General features: G+C 50.4%; 1 protein-coding gene across 3 annotated transcripts in view; it reads right to left on the bottom strand.

Moving 5' to 3' along the window:
• SKAP1 (src kinase associated phosphoprotein 1) overlaps nt 1–17,363 on the bottom strand; it is a 61,785-nt gene that overhangs the window by 34,410 nt on the left and 10,012 nt on the right. The window lies entirely within an intron of this gene.

The following is a 17,363-nucleotide window of genomic DNA, read 5'->3' as shown; positions in this document are numbered from 1 at the left end:
CCAAGGAGGCACCGAACTGTGCTGGAGTTTTCCAAGGAAAAACTCCAATCCCGTTCTGCTGGGAAGTTTTAGGATTCTCCTTCCAAAGCTCCCCAGAAATCCCTGGAATGATTTGGGATGAGGGGAACTCAAGGCTCATCCCATTCCCAATCCTGTTATCCCGGATTGCTCCCACTGGCCTTGGGCACTTCCAGGGATGTGGAATCCCAGAATTTCCCTGGCAAATCCATCCCAGCCCCTTCCCGCCCTCCCAGGGAGGAATTCCTCCCAAATTCCCAATGGAAATTCTCCTTTTCCAGCCCAAAACCTCTTCTGCCATCCCAAAATTTCCCTTGGACCCCATTCCCAGGAAGGGATTTTTCCGGAATTCTCATTTTTTCCTAATTCCCTCTCTAAATCCATCTCTTCCAGCCTAAAATCTCTTTTCTCCCATCCCAAAATTCCCCTGGAACCCCATTCCCAGGCTTTGCTGGGAATCTGCTCCTGGGATGGGATCCAGAGCTCTGGAATTCTCTGGAAGAACCCCCAGAATCCCTGAGGAAAAGGAGAAAAATGTGGGAATGCCCTGGGAATGTCAAAGGTGGGGGGAAATGGGCAATAAAATCCCGGGATTTGTCGGGAAAAGCAATTCCAGAGTTAATCAAGGCAGAGGTCCCAAAAAAGGGACTTTTGCCATTGATCCGGGAATATTCCGCATGAGGGAATTCCCAGCTCCTGCACTGTGACCCCCCGGGAAATGAAACATCCGCCCCTTCCCCCTCCAGCTTTCATTCCTGACATCAATCCATGCCAGAAAAATCCATCTTCCCTTTTTATTTTTAAGGGAAAAAAAAAGATAAGTGAATTTCCTGGCAAAAGGGGAAAAAATTGAGGTTTTCTATAGTTAGGAATTTTTATTTTAATTAAAAATCATGGGATTTGGAATAAAGTTCATCACTAAATCAAAATTCCTACAACGGACCCAGATCAAAGGTTAAAACCTGGGATCATCCCAACAATTCCTCAGGGAAAGCTTTCTTTGGATGAATTTTGAATGGAAAAACCTGGATTTTTTTGCTGGAAAGATGATTTTTATGGGAAAAAAAAAAGCCCCAAACCAATTCACAGAGGTTTTCCCGGGAGCTGGAGCATCCCCAAATCCCAAATGTTCGGAATTCCAAGGTGGGGGTGGATATCCATGGATGGATCCCAGCCGGAAGCTGTCCCAGGGCTGGGATATTTGAGCTCCTGCAGGATCCCTGCGCCCATCCGAGGGAATTATTCCTTCCCTTTTCTCTTGGAATTGCACAGAAATCCAAGGAAATTCAATCCCGGCGAACAAATTCCATGGATTCACCCCAAACCGCCCAAATGGTAAAAAAATCAAAGCAATGATGGTGCCAAAACAGCCGGAAAATCCGGATAAAAGCCAAAATTATGGAAATTCTCCCAAATCAAAGCGGGAAAATCAAAGCGACGGCGGCGCCAAAACCGCCTGAAAATCCAGATAAAAGCCAAAATCCCGGAATTCCGGGCAGGAACGTGAGCCAACACTTCCCCCCCGCAGATCCCCAGAGGGATAAACAAATTCCAGCGGCGCAGGGAGCACGGAGAATTGGGATGGAGGCCACGGAATGACCCCGGCGAGGGCCAGGAATGTCGGCACGGCCCGGCGCGCGCGGTTCCACCTGGGCGGGCGCGGCGCACCTGGGCAAATCCATCACAATTCCGCAGGGAAGGAATGCGGGACGGGCTCAATCTTTAACCAGACCCCCGGAAAGCTCGGAAAATTCCCAGGAGCTGCTCCCGGGTCGTTCGGGAGTCGCCTCGGGAAGGATCCGTCGGGAAGGAGCCGGAATCCCGCGGCTCCGTCCGGAATTCGCCGCTCCGAGGTCGTGGGAGTGACGCGGGAAACGGGAAAGGGGAAAACGCAGGGATGGGATTGAGGGAGGTCCCCGGAAATGTGGGATTTCTTGGGAAAAGGGAGGAAAACTGGAAACACAAAATGCCAGGGTTTGTGTCGGGATGGGGATGGGGAAGAGGCCTTGGCCTCACCAGGAATTCCATCACCCGGAATCCTGGAATTCCAGAATCCCGAATCCCCGTAATTTCGGAGTCCCTGCAATCCCTGAATCCCTGAAATTCTGGAATCCCTGGAATTCAGGGTCAGACCCAATCCATCACCTTCCCAAAATTCTGCCTCCATCCGAGCCCCGCCTGCCCTTCTCCAACCCGAACCCTTTGGAATATCCCCAAAGTGCAGGGAAAAGTGGTGGGAACGAGGAGCTCCCGATGAGCCGGGACAGCGGGATCCTCCTCGGACCCTTCGGCAGGGAAGCTCAGGAATTCCCATTTCATGAAAATCAAATGTCTCATAAAAATCAAGTATTCCATAAAAATCGAATATCCCACAAAAATGGAATATTCCACAAAAATCAGATATTCCATAAAAATGGAATATTCCACAAAAATCAGATATTCCACAAAAATAAAATATTCCACAAAAATGGAATATTCTGTGCACATCCTTCCCACATTCCAGGCCACAGGGGTCCCTTTGGAATAAGGAGAATTCCCCACCAGAATTCCCCCCCTCAGAGCAGAACAGGAATTTTAAATTCATTTATTCCTGGAGTCAGGAATGTGGAAGGGGAGACGGGGATGGGAATTATTCCAGATACTCGAGATGGGGGAAAAAGCCGGGAATTGGTTCTGAGCTGCAAGGAAATGTTTTGGGGAATGGAAAGAAAGGTGGGAAGGGGAAAAGATTCAAATAAAAATAAAATAAAATAAAAATTAAAAAAATAAAAATAAAAATAAAATAAAATAAAATAAAATAAAATAAAATAAAATAAAATAAAATAAAGTCAGAACAGAATAAAGTGAAACAAGATTAAATAAAATAAAGTCAAAATAAAATAACATAAAATAAACCAAAATAAAATAAGAAATAATGAAGTCAAAATAAAATAAAACAAGTCCTTCCCAACACCTTCTGTAAAGCCCAGGGTGTTTGAAAACCCAGGAACCTCCAGCCCCACCCAAACCCTGATTTCAATCCGGCCTCCCTGAATTTCCCAAGCATTTCTCTGGATTTTTTACAATCCCACTTTTTCCCTTCCGACCTTTTTCACCCCCGACAAAAGGGAAAAATCTGGGGCTGAAAGGACTTTTTGGGAACATCTGTCACCGTAAAAGAGTAAAACCAACCCAAGCAGCAGCGGATTCCTTTTTTATTCCCTTTTTATTCCCTTTTTTATTCCCTTTTTTATTCCCTTTTTATTCCCTGCTCAAAAATTCCTGCTCTGAAACTTTTCCTCTGAAACGTTTCCCTGCCTGAATTTCTTTTTTCGTTTTTTACCGTTCAAAAAATAATTTTGATTTTTATTTCCCAGCCCAAATTACTTTTTGGGTTCTTATGATTAAAAAAAAATTTTTGATTTTTATTTCTCAGCCTGGATTTCTTTTTGGGTTTTTTATCACTAGCCTGGATTTCATTTTGGGTTTTTACCATTAAAAAAATCATTTTGATTTTAAAAAAAATTAAATCCATTAAAAAAAAATAAAATGGGGAGTGAGTTGGAGTTGAAAAGCGGGGGGAAGATGAAGATAAGCGGGAAAAATCCGATTTATTTATTTTCCCCATCAATTGATGGGGAGAAAGGGAATTTTTTCCACGGCTGAGGGGAGGGAAGGGGCCGACGCCGGAGTTGTCGCTGGCTGTTTACACCGGGAGCCATCTGGCAGCAGAGATATAATAACAATTATTCCGTGGAGATTCCGCTGAGGAATCGCATCCCCGTAAATCAAATTAACACCCCTGCCCCTCCCCGCCTTTCCCGCTTTTCCCCTTCCTTCCCTGCTCCCGTTTAACCCCGGGAATGCTCCCGAACAAGGCGCCCTCATCATTAAGAATTGATTTTTTATTTATGGCCGCGGTGCCGCCCCGCGATATCCCGCCACAATCCCGCCTTTGGAAACCCCGCGTTTACGGCGAGATTTGTGTTCCCGCTGCTGCTTCCCAAATCCCATTTTTTTGGTTGTTTCTCCCTCTCTCCCCCGGCGTGGAAATATCCGATATCCTTCATTAGCTCGATTACATCGGATAAGGGTTTATTCCTTTAAATTATTTAACCTTGGGAGAACCCGCTGGGACCCCATAAATCCCGGCCCCGCTAATGAAAATCATCCGTTAGGGCCGTTCCCCAAGACAACGGGAAAAGGGATTAAAATATCTCAGAAAATCAACTCCTTTTTTTTTGGGTTTATTCTTGGAATCCAACAGATTCCATAATTCACCAAAAACCTCCCTTTTTCCCCACCTCGGCGCTGATCCCAAAACTTTTGTTGTAGCATTTGTGATTTTCCCCGGATTTTTGGAGTCCTTGGAGAAGCCCCTTTGGAAGGAGAGAGGGCACTGAACTCCCTTTTTTAGCTGAATTTGGCAGAATTGAGCTCCTAATTCCAGGAAAAAACATGCAGCAGGTTTTGTGCCTTTCCTGCATTTCCTGGAATTTTGATCCATGGGAATGGATGGGATCCAGACCTGGAAATGGGAAGGGATGGAGCTCGACCCCAAAAATTCGGCTAAAAACCAACGGGTTTGGTGGAGCTCCACACAGGACGAGTAACGATAAATTTGGGGAAGGTCTGAGCAAAAAACAATGGGATTTGGGGTGGATTTTCAAGAAAAAAGGCCAAAAATGCATAATCTGCCCTCTTTTTTTTTTTTTTTCTTGGTTGGTTTTGAGGGAATTTTTAAAGCACTTGAGAAGAGCCAAACAACCCCAAAATTCACCCAGATGACCCTAAAGATGACTCGGGAATTCAGGCACGGAATAAATTCTGAATTATCTGGAATTCTCCAGTTTTCTCACAGGACATTCCAAGCGGGATGGGATTCACCGGGATCAGCCAAAGATTCTGGAAGAGCCAAGATCTGAGCAAGGAGAACCAACCATCCCTCCCCTCCCCAACCCAAGCAACTCCAGAAAGACACCAAAATTCAAATAATCAAAGATTTGGAGATGGAAACGTCCCCTTTCTGTCCTGCCTTGGATGTGGAACCGGGAGCTGCTGGATTTACGGAGCTCCAGGAGTTCCATGGAGGCCCCGGGAAGGACCAGGCCACTCTTGGGCCACTGGTGGCCACCAGACTGGGCAGTCCTGGCCAAACCAGGCCCCAGAGGCCTCCAAAAGCATCAATAAATTGGTTTTAAAGGGATCGGAGCTGGAGCTGGGATTTGCCCAACCCTGAAGCGACTTCACCGGGATGGAACCGGAGCCAAGGGAAGAGTTCAGGATCAGCCCCAGGAGGAAATCCAAGGCCCTGGATCCTCATTTTTCCCTGGCTCCCATTCCCAGAGTGTGCGGGAACACGAGCACCCTGACCCCGATAAAATCCCGGGTTTAAAACCTGGGTTTGAGGGTGGCTCCTCAACTTCCCAGCTCTGACGGATTCCAGTTCCAGCCTCCGGCTCCAGCCTGGAGCGGCTCCACCGCGATGAACCCGGAGCCAAGGGAAGAGCTCGGGATTGATTCCAGGCAGGAATCCAAGGCTCTGGATCCCCATTTTCCCCTGGATCCCTTTCCCAGTGTGAACACGACCACCCTCACCCCTCTAACGCCCCACATTTAACCCGGGGTTAAGGACGGCTCCGTTTCTCAGCTCCGGCAGATCCCAGTTCCAGTCGGGGTTAAACCAGAGCCGAAGGAAGATCCGGGGAGGAACCAGAGGCTCTGGACCTCCACCTTCCCCGGATCCATCCCCAGAGCGTGTAGAACACGACCACCCTGACCCCTGGAAAACCCCACATTTAAAGGATGATTTAAGGACGGCTCCTCAATTTCCCAGCTTCCCACCCCTCCTGGAAACCAAACCCAATTTCCCTGCTTTAATCACCGCGCCTCGCTTTGTCTCCGAGCCCTTTCTTTGCCTTTCTGTCCCTTTCTTCTCCATTTATTTCCTTTCTTTTTGTTTTTTTTTTTTTGTGCTAAACGTGTAAAAGGCGCCGGGCTCGGAGTTCATTTGGCCGCGGAGCTGATAAGCCATGAAAAACACGGAGCCGGCGATGGAAGCGCTGACAGCGCTGCCTCTGCCGCGGGCCCAGCTGCAATTTGCCTTGCAGGGCTGTCTCCGAAAACAAAAACGCTCCACACGCAGCATGCAAAGAAGTTCCGAGTGCGTTGGGGGTCTCGGGGAAACAGGAGAAGGGGGTGGAAAAAGCCACATGGAAGACGAGAAGGGCGGGCGGCGCTGGGAGTGGGGAGAGAGCTGCAGATCAATCATTTATAATTAACAAAAATCCGATTGGGGCTTTAAATAGAGATCAATGTGCGGCGGGGCTGAGTGGATTGCGAGGATGTATTCACCTTCTCGTAACTCTCCTCGCGAGCTGTCACACCTCCCGAACCCCCATTTGTTTTGTTAACAAAGCTTCAGGGGGCGCCGGGCTCTCATTGAAATTTCATTAATCTAATGGAGTAAAGTCCTGGAGAGGGGAAAAAAAAAAAGAAAAAAATCAAATTCTCGTTGGGCGAGATGGTACCTGGGAAAGATAACCTCTGGTTGAACTCCCCGCCTCGGCGGGCTCTGCCATCAGTCTGGGAGCAGACAGCAGCGGGATGATTGCAGCCACCGGCCGCAGATCCTTCTTCCAGTGCTGCTGCTGCTTCTGCTGCTGCCTCCCCCCGCGCCCCCCGGGCTGAGCGCCGGCGCCGCCGGCCACGCGCTGCGGCCGCGCCGGGGTCACGGCGGGGACCGGGACAGGGGCAGGTGTAAAATCACCAAGGGTTTGGCTCTGGAACTGCACTGGGGTCACGGCGGGGACCGGGACAGGGTCAGGTGTAAAATCACCAAGGGTTTGGGTCTGGAACGGCACTGGGGTCATGGCGGGGACCGGGACAGGGGCAGGTGTAAAATCACCAAGGGTTGGGCTCTGGAACTGCACTGGGGTCACGGCGGGGACCGGGACAGGGTCAGGTGTAAAATCACCGTGAATTTGGGTCTGGAACTGCACTGGGGTCACGGCGGGGACCGGGACAGGGTCAGGTGTAAAATAAAATCACCAAGGGTCTGGAACGGCACTGGGGTCACGGCGGGGACCGGGACAGGGTCAGGTGTAAAATCACCGTGAATTTGGGTCTGGAACTGCACTGGGGTCACGGCGGGGACCGGGACAAGGTCGGGTCTGGAAGAACAAAAGGGTCATGGCTGGGCCTGGACCAGGGATTTGGGTCTAAAACCACCTTGGACTCGATTCTAGACCCACCACGGGCTCAGCTCTGGAAATGGAACCCCCCAGATGTCCCCTCATGGGATCCCAGAGTTGTTGAGGTCAGAAAAGACCTCCAAGATCCAGTCCAAACTTCAGCCCAGCGCTGCCACGGAATGTTGGAAGGGTTTGGGTGGGAAGGGACCTCAAAGCCCATCCAGGGACACCTCCCACTGTCCCAGGTGCTCCAAGGCCCAGTGTCCAACCCGGCCTGGGGCACTCCCAGGGATCCAGGAGCAGCCACAGCTGCCACCCCTCCCGTGTGCCCACTCTGCCACGTCCCCAAGTGCCACATGCCACCCCTTAAATCCCCCTGGCAGCTCCACCGCTGTCCTGGGCAGGAAACGGGGGGGTCTTTTTGGGATATCTCCACTCCTCGCTCCAGCTAAAAATCCCAAACTTCTCTTCCCCACGCCCTCCAATCCTCAACTTCTCCTTGAAACCCTCAAGGACTTTGAGGAGGTTTCCAAGGGAAAACTGGGGGGTTTTCTCTTGAGAACCTCCGCGTTCCTCTCGCTGCTGGATGCGTGACCTCCCCGGCAGCTCCCGCGAGCTTTTCGGGGATGTTGTATTCCGAATATTCCAGGAATCCCAACAACTGGAGTAACACAGCCACAGGAGACTCTCAACTTTCAGTTCACGTTCCCGGCAAATTCCTCGTCCTTCTGGCTGTGGGAAAGAGCAGGAAACTTGAATCCGAGCGAGGAAAGACCGTTAAAAAAGCGGAAATCTCACGGGTTCTTCGATGCCTGGCACTGCGGGCAGGGCAGGAATTTTTGGAAAACTCCGGGAATTCGAGAGGATGGTTATAAAGCTGAGTACAGACATCTGCACAGCCCCATTCCGCTCCAGCAGCGGCAGTTATTCCACAAATTCTTTCTAAATTTATTGGGAAAATGAAATCGCCTGTTCGCCCTCTCCAAAATCCAGGTGGAGGATAAAATCCAGCTGCAATTTTTATTTGGGATAATCCCAGGCAGCGCCAGCTGTGGCGAGCGGTGCCGAGGCCTTGGCTGCAGCCCCAAATCCTGCCTTGATTCCCATTTAAAGGAGCCCCTGATCCCACAGAAATCCAGGAAATCAAACCTGGAAAATCCCATTGAAATCCATTTCATGGCCCTGGTGGGGCCATGGTGACGGTCCCAGCTTGTCCCCACACCAGTCCCACAGAGGTGGCACCAAGGGGATTCAGAAGATCCAGATCCCACTCAGGACACCCCTGTGTTATTTTTTGGCTTTTCCCCTCCCCTCCTTCCTGTTCTCCAAGGTCTTTCCTCCTCCAGTCCTGAGTTCTCTGAGCTTTCCTGTGGTGGGTGGAGAGGGACAGATCCTCCCTGTCCTGGGAACAACGGGATCGGTGATTCCATGGAAAACCGCAGCTCCTTCTCCTACTCCACAGGCACCTGGAGTGGTGCCCTTGGATGAGCTGCTTCTTGTGCTGGGACTTCCCTCAGGGATGGAATTCCTGGGGGATCTGTGGCCGCCCCATCCCTGGAATCGTCCCAGGCCAGGTCGGCGCAGCCTGGGATAACAGGAATTGTCCCCAGGTGGGACTGGAGGGGATTTCTTGCCCTTTCCACCCCAAACCATTCCAGGGTTCTGGAATGTTCACCTGACCCACCCCAAACCCCTTTTTCCAGCTCCAGGTTTCCCAGGCTGTGATCCTGTCTGACTTCAGGGGATCAGAGGGGAAAAAAAGCAGGAAAAACATGGAATTGAGGGAGGGAGGAGTGGGAGGGCAGTGGGGCAGCCAGGACAGAGTGACCAGGACAGAGTGACCCGGACAGAACAACCTGGCCAGGACAAATGGACACGGCCAGGCCAGAAGCCAGCAGATCCCAGCCTGGAACATTCCCAGGAGTGAAACCAGGGAATTTTGGGACACTAACACTGATTCCTCCATGGCCACAGCCCAAAAAAGTCCCATTTATTTTGGGCAGAGACAACAGAATTCCAAGAACATCCAGGGAGGATGGAGTGAGCCAGGGATTGAAGGAGAGGGCAACATTGAGCCAGGAGAATTCCCAGAGGGAATTCTGGAGCTGTTACCCCACAGGGATCCCACATTCCCACCCTGACCACGGGTGTCCCACATTCCCAGCCCCTCCACGGTTGGTGTTTCCCACCCGGATCCACCTGCGGAATCCGCCCCATCCCCTCCCGTTTATCCCGTCCAGCCCCGCTCCGGAGCCGCCTTTCCCTTCCTGAGCCAGCCGGGATAAAGGATGAGCAGGGAGAGAAGAAGAAAAATCTCTCCCACAGAACATTCCAGATGGAATAAAAAAATCCCAAAATTAAATTTTCTCTTTTTTTTTTAGCGCGGCACCTTTTTGGGAATCCGTGCGGGAGCAGGGAAGCGAGGAAATCTGGGAAGGAGGGAGAGGCGCACGTACGGCCCCGCTTCCAAACACACACACGGACGAGCCTTGGGGGAATTGGGTGAACTTTTGAACCAGAGCTGCGCAGAGACAGAGCCGAGAGCCTGTTCCCACTTTAATAAACAATTCCCTCTCTTTTTTTCTCTCTTTTTTTTTTTTTCCCCTCAATTAATTAAGGTTTGGGAAGGAAAAAAAATGGCAGGAGAGGAGTAATGGAGCAGGCGGCGCGTTCCTTACAGATGGATCCTACCTTTGGCTGCTTATTAAATCTCTGCATGATTGCGCTGCAGAAAATTAATCGCATTGTTTTCCCTTTTTCCGAGGGCTCTGCAAACAGCTCGGGAAGCGCGGCTGGGCTCCGCTCCCTGCCCCTGCTCCCGCCTGGCGAGCAGGGCCGGCACCGCGGATCCGCGCTGCCTTCGCCCCGCGGGGTTCTCGCACAGGGGAGCTGGGAGGGGTTTGGGGAAATTTGGGATTTTCACGTTTGGGTGAGGCAGGAACTGGTGGAAAAGAGGGAAAGGGTTGGGAGAGATGTGCGGGGAGAGGGGAGGGATCTGATCCCTGCACGGTGGAGATGGAGCTCAGCTCTGGCCTCGCCTTCCTCATCCTCATCTTCATCCTCATCCTGGTCCTCACCCTGATCCTGATCCTCAGCTGCCTCCTCTTCCTCCTCCTCCTCATCCTGGTCCTGATCCTGATCCTCAACCTCTTCCTCGTCATCCTCATCCTCACCCTGATCCTGATCTTCATCCTGATCCTCATCCTGATCCTCACCCTGACCCTCAGCCTCCTCCTCTTCCTCCTCCTCCTCTTCCTCCTCGTCCTCCTTCCATCTCCAAAGGCACCACCGCCAGCCCAGAGTTCCCAGTTTGAGCCCCAAACTGGGATGGGATGAGGAGCCCACCCCGAGGCCTTTGGCCAAGTCCATATTTGCATTCCCATTGTTTGGAGCACGCTGAGCGCTTCCACAGCTGCTCCCAGGCCTCTGGAATTTCCATCCAGGCCCTTTGGACACCGAAACCTGGGAAAACAATGGAGCAGGTGTGGGACCAAGGGAAATCCCTTTGTGCTCCCGTGGAGAGGCACAGGGCACGGCCCCAGCCCCAAAATAACCCAGCAGCTCTCCTGGGAATTCCCCAAGTTCACAAACGGGGAACGAGGCCAGTTCTGGGGTACGGGGGAGCTGGGGGTTACCAGGATGGGAAAAAGGGGGAAAAGGGAAAAGGGGAAAAGGGAAAAAGGGGGAAAAGGGGAAAAGGGGAAAAGGAAGGGAAAGGGAAAGGGAAATGGGAAAAGGGAGAGGGGAAAAGGGGAAAGGGTGAGGTGGAATTGACCTTTCCCAGACCTCCCCTGGTGCTCTGAGGCAGAGATTCCTCATCCAAGTTCATCCCAAACGTCCACTTCCCCTGTGGAATCTCGGGATGGGAATAAATCCCTTCCTGGGCACAAAAACCAGCAGCTGGATGCCAGGCTCCAAAATCCCCCAGGATCCAGAATTCCCGACCACCAAATCTCCCACTTCGGAGCCCTCCAGCCCATCAGGGTCTCCCTGGAGCTGGATTCCAGCTCAGATCTTTAGGAATTTTGCCCTGCTTAAGGGCAGGAAGAGCCCCCAGTGCTTCATATCCAAAATCCCAGCCAAGAAACCAGGAATGTTCCCAATTAACCCCAAGGAACCTGCTCCAATGGAGGAGGGATAATGGGGAAACTGAGGCACAGCAAGGAGCAAGGATACGAATCCAGAACTGGGAGTGCTTTCCCTTCCCCATCCCTCTTTTCCTTCCCCATCCCTCTTTTCCAAATCCTTCCTTTTCCGTCCCTCTTTTCCTTTCCCAATCCCTCTTTTCCTTTTCTCATTCCCTCTTTTCCCCATCCCTTTTCCCCAATCCCTCTTTTTCCTCCCCACCTTCAGAACCACCACCCCAAACCACCCAAACCTCCCTGGGAGCAACCCCCACCACCCCAAAAACCCCTCCCCAGAACGAAAAACCCCGACTCCCTCGGCCGAAACTCGGCGGCTCGCGCTCTCCACGCGGCGGAAAAGCGGGCCGCGGCGGCCGGGCTGATCCTGGCCTGATCCTTGGATGATCCATGGGCCGCGGTTGCCATGGCTGCGAGGTGACCCCTCGGAGCCGCGGCCGCACCAGCCGGGGGCAGCGGGGTCAGCGCGCGACCGCTCCGACCCCCGGGGTGAAAAGTTCAGGCATCCCAGGAAAAACCAATACGGCCCCGCCGCAGCCGCTTCCCGATTTATTTCCATTCCCAGCAAGCCATGCATAGAAAATCCAGATAAATCCCATTCAGCCCCGCCGGGACGCGACACCCAATGGATGCAAGCAGATGTCGGCGGGGAGCGGGGCTGGGGGGCCGCCGTTAATATTTATTAATAATTCCCATTAATCCCGCCCGAAAATGCCTTCTGTTGTTCTGCCCACTTTTTAAAAGCTCGTTTTTAATTCCTCGCCCTCCCTGTGGAATTTTTTCGTTTTTCTCCCCGCGGCGTTTCCTGCTCGGGTGGGAATTGGGGGGATAATGAACATTTCCAGCGTGTCAGCGCCCCGATTGATCCCCGACGCTTTTGCCGGGATTCTGCTGACGGATGGGGCCCATTCCCAGCCCAGCCTGGATTTTCCACCCTTCCCAAGCTCTCCTTGAGGTCCCACCTCGGCAGAAGCTGCCACGAGGTGGCCACGAGGTGGCTCCTGGAGCCCTTGAAGAAAGTCCGGAATATTCCGAAGGGATAACGGGAATTGCGGCGCGGTGGGGGCGGAATGAGGCAACCCAGCACGTCTGGGGTTTACGGCCAAAAATTTCTCTTTTTTTTTGTGGGATGGTGGAAGGGAAAAGCAAGAAATATGGGATAGTATGCATAAATTATTTTTTAAAAAATAAGCCCAAAATGCCCTGGAAAATGGGATTTTGTGGCTGCTTTTTAAGGGATGGTGGAGGGGAAAAGCAGAAAATCTGGGAGATTATTTAAGAAGAAATGACAACCAAAATTGCTTGGAAGAAGGGATGGTAGAGGGGAACAGCAGAAAATCTGGGGTATTATTTAGATTTTTTTTTAAAGGAAATTCAAATTTTCATGGAAGAAGGGAAGATGGAAGGGAAAAGCAGAAAATCTGGGATATTATTTTAAAATATTAAAAAAGAAATGGTGCCCAAAATTCTCTGGAAAAGGGGATGGTGGAAGGGAAAAACAGAAAATCTGGGATAGAATATTAATTTTTTTTTTTTAGTATGCCCAAAATTCCCTGGAAAATGGGTTTTTGTGGCTGCTTTTTAAGGGATGATGGAAGGGAAAAGCAGAAAACCTGGGATGTTATTTAATAAATATTAAAGAAAAAATCAGAGCCAAAACTCCTTGGAAGAAGGATGACGGAACGGAAGAGCAGAAAACCTGTGATGTTATTTTAAAAATACTTTAAAATAAAAGGTGTCCAAAGTTCCCTGGAAAATGAGATTTTTGTGGCTGTTTTTTAAGGGATGGTGGAAGGGAAAAGCAGGAAAAGGGTCGGGAAGGAAAAGGGGGATGGGAAGGAAAAGCCGATCCTAAACTTGACCCAGCCCTGATCCCATCCCAGGGATTTTTTTCTGGCCTTGGCTGCTGTTCCCAGGGTCGAGGTCAGGGATCGGGGCTGGGATTGGGATCGGGCTGGAATCAGGGTTCTCATCCATTTATCCCAACTCCAATCCAAAAACCAAATTAAATTCTTCCATTTCTGTGTTTTTTCCCAAGATTTTCCCAGGTTGGGTGGGATGAGGGACTTTTTCCCCTCAAACCAAATGGAATTTTTCAAGTATTGCCATCCTAAAAAATTCCCAAATTTGAGCAAATCCTCGATGTCCCTGGAGCAGAAACCCAGGGAGGGGAGAAACTTTGAGGCAAAAAAACTCAAAAAAAAAAAATTAAACCCTTTAAAAAATTAAAAAATAAATGAAGAATGAACAAACCCACCCCAGGCGCAGGAAAATCCTGGGATTTTCCTGGGGAGGGATAAAAATTCCCGAGGAATTCCCCCAAAGTGGCCCCAGACAAAGGCCAGGGTGATAAATGGGGGTTTGGGGTTAGGCCGGGGTTTAGGCCCGGTTTTATCTAAGCCGGGTAAACAGCTCATTAATCCCGAGACTAAATGAGGTGGGAATGCAAATATCGGGGGGAGAAGGGCAGGGGACAGCCGAGGGGAAAGGAAAAAGGGAAAAGGGGATTTGGTTTATAGGGGATGGAAAATAAAAATGGGATTTGGTCTATATGGGATGGAGGGGAAAATGGGATTTGTTTTATTGGGGAGGGGGGAAATGGGATTTGTTTTATTGGGGAGGGGGGAAATGGGATTGGTTTTGAAATATTTTAAAGGGTTTTGAAGGATTTTTAAAGATTTTAAAGGGTTGTTAAGGTTTTTGAAGGATTTTAGAGAGTTTTGAGCTATTTTAAAGGATATTTTTGAAGGTTTTGAAGGGTTTTAGAGAGTTTTGAACTATTTTAAAGGATTTTAAAGGGTTTTTAAGGTTTTTGAAGGATTTTTAGAGAGTTTTGAGCTATTTTAAAGGATATTTTTGAAGGTTTTGAAGGGTTTTAGGGAGTTTTGTACTATTTTAAAGGATTTTAAAGGGTTTTTAAGGTTTTTGAAGGGTTTTAGAGAGTTTTGAACTGTTTTAAAGGATTTTGATGGATTTTAGAGAGTTTTGTACTATTTCAAAGGGTTTTAGGGAGTTTTGAACCATTTCCAGGGATATTTTTGTGGGTTTGGAAGGGTTTAGAGGGTTTTTGAGGCTGACACGGGCCCCGTGGCTGCTCCCGTCGCGCCCTTCCCGCACACCCCATGCATCAGGTGTTTATCGGGAATTCCGCAGCTCTTCCCGGTTTTGGACGGCGTTCAGAGAGCACCGGGACTTCCCCTGCCCTAAATTTGCTCCTCCCTGGCTTCCGGTGCCTCCCGGCCCCAAAATCAGGGCTGGAAAAATCCCAAAAGCCATCAGTTCCCAGTTAAAATAAACTTCCCGTTTCTCCCCCAAATTCCAGGGGATTTTTTTGGGTTTTTGTGGCTTTGATCCTCTGCGGGGCAAGGCCGGAGCAGCTCCCTTCAACTGATTAATGAATGAATTAATTAATGATTAATTAATTAAGCAGAAGGTGTTTGGGGGATTTGGGAAGGTTGTCTCCGGTGGGAGATATCCCTGTCCATGGCATGGGGTTGGAACTGGGGGGATTTTTAGGGTTTTTTCCACCCCAAACCATTCTGGGGTTTCTGAGTCAAACCACCCGGACCCCACAGCAGCATCCAATGGATAAATGGGATCCAGAGGACAAAATTCCCTAAATCCAGCTCAGTCCTTCCCTCCCGCCCCTCTTGGGGCAGCCAAAAGTTCTTTGGGATTATCCAGGCCAGGAAAAAGAGGGAAAATCCAAAAAAACGGCCCAAACCCAGCGGGTTCCTGGTTGGGAAGGTGCCAGGGGGGAAACAGTGAGGGGGAAAACCTGATTCCAAATCAATCCCAACCCCAAATCATCAATCCCGAGTCCAAATCAGTCCCGATGGATGGGCCATGTCTCTGGGGCGGGATGGGTTTATTTGGGATGTGTTTGTGGGATGGGATTGGTTTGGGATGTGGTTTTGGAGGATTTGGGGTTTGAGGGAGGGTTTGGGGGCTGGGTTTGGGTTCTGTGATGGGGTTTGGGGACTAAATGAGAAGACAAAGCGGCGCCTGCGCGTGATCCTGGCCAGGAGCGTTCCCAGACCCCCTTGCCAAGGCCCGTTCCCAAAGTCTGATCCCATTCCCAAGGCCTGATCCCGTTCCCAAAGCCCGTTCCCGTTCCCAAGGCCCGTTCCCGTTCCCAAGGCCTGTTCCCGTTCTCAAGGCTCGTTCCCAAGGCCCATTCCCGTTCCCGTTCCCAAGGCCCGATCCCATTCCCAAGGCCCGTTCCCAAAGCCTGAGGCCCGTTCCGGTTCCCAAAGCCCAATCCCCTTCCCAAGGCCCACTGCCGTTCCCAAGGCCTGTTCCCGTTCCCAAGGCCCGTTCCTATTCCCAAGGCCCGTTCCCAAGGCCCACTCCCGTTCCCAAAGCCCGTTCCCATTCCCAAGGCCCGTTCCCAAGGCCCACTCCCGTTCCCAAAGCCTGTTCCCATTCCCAAGGCCCGTTCCGGTTCCCAAAGCCCAATCCCATTCCCAAGGCCCACTGCCGTTCCCAAAGCCTGTTCCCGTTCCCAAGGCCCGTTCCCAAGGCCCGATCCCAATGCGCGTTCCCGGGCGCGCTCCCGACCCCGCGCGCTCCCGGCCGGCCCCACACGGGGGCGCTGCAGAATTCCGGAGCCGCCGCCGCGCCCGGGGAGACCGCGGGACCCCCCCCAACAAACCCCAAAACCACCAAATAGCCCCAAACAGACCCTAAAGCCCCCAAATAACCCCAAATAAACCCTAAATGCACCAAAATAACCCCAAACAGACCCTAAAAACACCAAATAACCCCAAATAAACCCTAAATACACCAAATAACCCCAAATAGATCCTAAATACACCGAAATAACCCGAATTAGACCCTAAAAACACCAAAATAACCCCAAATAAACCCTAAAAACACCAAATAACCCCAAATAAACCCTAAATACACCAAATAACCCCAAATAGATCCTAAATACACCGAAATAACCCGAATTAGACCCTAAAAACACCAAAATAACCCCAAATAAACCCTAAAAACACCAAATAACCCCAAATAAACCCTAAATACACCAAATAACCCCAAATAGATCCTAAATACACCGAAATAACCGGAATTAGACCCTAAAAACACCAAACTCACCCCAAACAGACCCTAAAACACCAAAATAACACCAAATAGAGGCCAAATACACCAAAATAACGGCAAATGCACCAAATAGACCCCGATGGATCCCAAAAATCCCAAATCCACCTGAACAAACCCTGACAGCCACGGGCAGGTACCGCTGAGTAACCCCAAATCACGCAAATAGACCCAAATAATGCAAATAACCCCCAAGAGACACAGAGAGACCCCCGAGACACACGGACACCCCAAATGTTCCCTGAGAGCTCCAAAAATCCCCTGCTACCCCCAAATATCGCCCGAGACACGTGGACACCCCCCAAGATCCGGTGACACCTCCGGACACACCCCGATATCCACGGGCAGCCCCAAAAATCCCCCAATAAACACAGACACACCCCGATATCCACGGGCAGCCCCAAAAATCCCCCAATAAACACAGACACACCCTAAAATCCACGGGCAGCCCCAAAAATCCCCCAATAAACACAGACACACCCCAATCTCCACTGAGCAAGGGGAATAAAGGAATATCCAAAGGGACGGAGCAGAATCCAAAGGGATAAATCAATATCCCAAGGGATAAATCAATATGCAAAGGGATACATCAATATCCAAAGGGATTGGTGAATGTCCAAAAGGATAAATCAATATCCAAAGGAAACAGAGGAATATCCAAAGGGATCAATCAATAACCAATAGGATCAATCAGTATCCCAAGGGATCAATCAATATCCAAAGGGATTGATCAATATCCCAAGGGATCGATCAATATCCCAAGGAATCGATTCCCAGGAGGAATCCAAGCCAGGAAAATCCTTTCCCAGGGGATTTCCCCCAATCCAAACTCCTCCACCTCCCGAATTCCCGGGGTTTTTTGGGGGAGCACCACCCCAAGTCCAACCTGCTCCAGTGAAAAGCAGAATTTAATCAAGCTGGGAATTCG

This window comes from Passer montanus, unplaced genomic scaffold (assembly GCF_014805655.1).
Source record: "Passer montanus isolate IOZ18808 unplaced genomic scaffold, ASM1480565v1 scaffold179, whole genome shotgun sequence".
NCBI lineage: Eukaryota > Metazoa > Chordata > Aves > Passeriformes > Passeridae > Passer > Passer montanus.
Note: the sequence above shows the minus strand (reverse complement) of the source record. Positions and strands in the feature narration are given on the sequence as shown.